Below are 4,266 nucleotides of genomic sequence, written 5' to 3' on the forward strand. Positions count from 1 at the left end.
CAATCAACCGCCATGCGTCAAGCGACACCGCAAGCTGTTGGGGCCTGCGGCACTCCGCACTTGCCCCTTGGCTTCACCTCGAAGCCAAGCCCGAGCGCGCCTTGGGACCGGGGGCTACTATCGGTGTCCTGGGAACAGGGGTCCCAAGACTTGCCTACCTACGGCCCGCGGCGTGGCTCCACCAGCGGCCCTGTACGGACCATCCTCACCAGAAAACACTCAAGACCCTCACGAGGGACCAAACCTCGCGAGGCGGATGACGCAAGACCTCCTCGTCGGCAGCCTCACTAGGCTGGCTTGCGAGGGGCGGAGAGATCAAGGCAAGGGGCACCTCGCGAGGTCTCTGTGACGCAAGCCATGACGACCAAGGCCAGGCGGGCGCCAGCGCATTTAGTGTCCTCGTTTCCTCTTTGGTGATAAAGAAGCAAGCGCAGGTGCGAAGTCCCGAGGCATCAAGCAAAGGTTTCCATATTGGTGCAATGAGATCAAGACTAGCAAGACGGCAGGACGGAGGTCGCCGTGGAGCCCAAGATGGCGTCATCTCCAGAGCCTTTGGCAGGCAAAGACCATCTTTTTTCAGGATAGCCTATACTAGCTGTCCCCCTTCAAACTGGCCATTGTGGGATCCCTTCCCGCCTAATATTTGGGAAGAGGACCCGGGCCTCTATAAATAGGGCTAGCCGCCACCTTAGAAAGGAGGAGGATCCTCGACCGCATCAAGCTCACCAAGCACAAGAGCACCTCTCCTTGGGAGGTTGTTCATCCTTTGTAACTGTTCATCCCCAGCCCAAGAGGCAATCCACCACACCACACTGGAGTAGGGTATTACACCACATCAGTGGCCCGAACCAGTATAAATCTTGTGTGTCTTTGTTCTATGAGTTCGACGCGCTAAGGCTTGAGATTGTGGTGAGGGTGAGAGCTTGGGGGAGGAGAGATCTTCGTGCGCACCCCAATGTTCGAACCTCAAGGGTTTTGCCGGAACCCGAAATCCGGCAGTGGTCAAGTTCATCAAGGGTCTTGTGAGCTGGTTCGGGGTCCCTAATCGCATCGTCACCGACAACTGCTCGCAGTTCGCTAGCAATCTCTTCAAGACATATTGTGATAACCTTGGAACGCAGAACTATTACGCCTCGGTGGTATACCCCAGGAGCAATGGTCAAGCCGAACACGCCAACACAGAGGTCCTCAGGGGCCTCAAGACCAGGACCTTCAAGAAGAAGCTCGAGGCCTGCAGCAGGGGCTGGCACGACGAGCTCCAGTCTATGATATGGTCCAGCTGCACCACTGCCACCAAGCCAACAGGATAGACCCCGTTCTTCCTCATCTACGGAGCAGAAGCGGTTCTCCCTCACGAGGTCTAGCATTGCTCCGCGCGGGTCCTGGCGTTCGATGAGACGCAGCAGGACGCCATGCGGGGGATGGACCTTGTGCTGGGGAGGAACGCCGCCGCGAAGCCACGCTCCGAGCGGCAAGATACCAGCAGGCGCTGCGGCGGTATCACTGCCGCGGCGTCCGCTCCAGGATGCTCTAGGTGGGCGACCTTGTCCTAAGGCGGGTGCTCTCCAGGGAAGGGCTGCATAAGCTTTCGCCCATGTGGGAGGGCCCGTTTAGGGTCGCCCGCGTCTCTAGGCCTGGCACCGCGCGCCTGGAGACGCAGGACGGGGTCCCCATCGAGAACGCCTGGAACATCTAGCACCTCTGGAGGTTCTACCCATGAAGCAAGGCCCAGCGCCTGTGAAGCAAGGCCCCGTGCTTATGAAGGTCTCCGCTCGTGACACTCTCACGTAATAATGAGTGGGGCTATACACGCCTCAGAGTCTCAGGAGTGCCGCCCTCGGGCCTCGGGGGCTCCCTCCCACTTCCTAGTGGCAACACTTAGCTCCGCACTGGTGAGAAGACTAGACTAGGTGCCGGACGCGGCTTTTCATTTGCTTTCTGTAGTTGGTTTGCCCCTTTTTCTTAATGGAATTTGCTTTCTGATGTTCCTTGCCGGCTTGGTTCCATCGCCTTTTGCCTGTGTTTCTGCCTTCGGTTTCTTGTTTTGGCCCGTGCTCTCCCTAGCATGCCTCGTGAGGGGGCTGGACAAGTGCCCTCGTGAGTGTTTTTCTTGTTCTTCACGAGGCACCCTCGCCCGAGCCCGCAAGCTGGCGCACCTCTGTCAATCCATGCCCCTCGGGTACCATGATACGAAGTGCTAGGTCGTGGCCGGCTGCGCCTACGACCAAGATTCGAAAGAATAAGAGTTTCCTAATGAATTTTTGCAGTTCCTAGATGCCTCCCGAGCAAAGGAGGCCTCACCCGGCACTGGGAAATGCGCGCCTCACGGGGCGGAAACTACTTCAGACACATCAAGCTAAGTTATCTCTACACGCCCACATAAAACGCTGGTACTGCAACATGATGCAGGAACGATAAACATAACATGGCGACTTGGAAATCATGGTTCATTACACGCCCCTACAGGGCCCATACTTGTTTCTTCTCAAATGCAGGAAGGAAACAACAAATCAAAAGTGGCGCGTGCCCCCACAGCAGTTCACCGGGATGGGTCCATGGCGCTCTCCTGGGCTCAGCCAGACCCCTCCTCTCGCTTCACTGGAGCACGGCGACGAGACGACCCGCTACCACCCTCGAAGCGGGCGCGGCGGCTGGTCGTAGCCGCCGCTACTGGAGCTGTCGCTGGAGGAGGAGCCTCCGTAGCTGGGCGAGACGCGGCCATCGCTAAGGACGAAGCCACTGTCATCCTCGTCACGACCGTCGCCAAGGCCAAGCACCCCTGTCGCCGTCGTTCTCCTCTGGGTAGCACCCAACGCGGCGACCATCTTCCCCAAATACCCGCACGTAGAGGGTCGTGTCGCCATCATACTTGAAGTGGAGGGTACACCGCCCGCCCAAGCCACGCACGCGGGAAAACGCCTGCCAGCCGCGGGCAAGGGCTGCGTTGCCTACGCCGGAGACTTCCACCATGACCCATGAAGCCTTGCTGCAGCAGCCGTCGCCTGTAGCCAGAGACCGCACGGACCCATGGCCGGCAGTTCACCGGCGAAGAAGCGCGAGAGCTAAAGCCAGGTGCCGGCCGGGTTCTCCGACCACACGACGAACTCCGGCATCACCTCCGCCAAGTGGAAGCGCGGCCGAGGAGGCTGCGCAACCATTGCGCGCCTCACTTCATCGACAGGACTGCCATGACCCGGGCGACTCCCACCGCACGAGGAGGCGCCGCCACAGCTGCGAGGGGCCATGGCGAGGGTCACGGCGTGCTTACGCGGGAGACCACGCCCCCTCTTGGGTGGCGGCGAGCCGGGCCCCTCCTGGCGGGCCTTCCCCTTCTCTGTGGCCGAGAACCCCTTCGCTGGCCCCTCCTGGAGGGCCTTCCCCTTTTTTGCGGTCGAGAACCTCTTCACCGGTGCCATGATTCTTGCTGCAAGAGATGGAGCAAGGAAGAAGAAGATGCAGGAAGAGCGAAGGAAGAGATCGGTGACGGGGGCTCCGCTTCCCCCTTCCCATTTATAGCCAAGACGAGGCCAACCGCCGGCCTTCACGATCTAAGGTAATAATGACCTTTTTCTTGCATGCAGCACGGACTCGTCAAGTTGGGCAGTTGCCGAGGCAGCATGGGGAAGCGGAGATGCCCACGTTCCATCAATTTCCACGCATCAACCGAGGCCGCAGTCTGTTGGGGCCCACAACGCTCCGCACTTGCCACTTGGCTTCGCCTCGAAGCCAAGTCCGAGCGCGCCTTGGGCCCGGGGGCTACTGTCGGCGTCCTGGGAACGGGGGTCCCCATACTTGCCTGCCCGTGGCCCATGGCGTGGCTCCACCAGCGGCCCTGTACGACCCATCTTCACCGGCAAAACACTCAAGACCCTCGCGAGGGGCCAAGCCTCGCGAGGCGGATGACGCAAGACCTCCTCATGGGCGGCCTCACCAGGCTGTCTTGCGAGGGGCGGAGAGATCAAGGCAAAGGGCGCCTCGCGAGGTTCCTGTGACGAAAGCCATGACGACCAGGGCCAGGCGGGCGCCAGCGCGCGCAGTGTTCTTGTTTCCTCTTTGGTGCTAAAGAGGCAAGCGCATGCGCGGAGTCCGGAGGCGTCAAGCAAAGGTTTCCATATCGGTGCAACGAGACCAAGACCAGCAGGACGGAGGTCACCGTGGATCCCAAGACGACGTCATCACTAGAGCCTTTGGCAGGCGAAGACCATCTTTTGTCACGATAGCTTGTAGAAGTTGCCCCCCTTCAAATTGGCCGTTGTGTGATCCCTT

The sequence above is a fragment of the Triticum urartu genome, chromosome 5A, assembly GCF_056163025.1.
Source record: "Triticum urartu cultivar PI428250 chromosome 5A, HENAU_Tu73, whole genome shotgun sequence".
Lineage (NCBI taxonomy): Eukaryota > Viridiplantae > Streptophyta > Magnoliopsida > Poales > Poaceae > Triticum > Triticum urartu.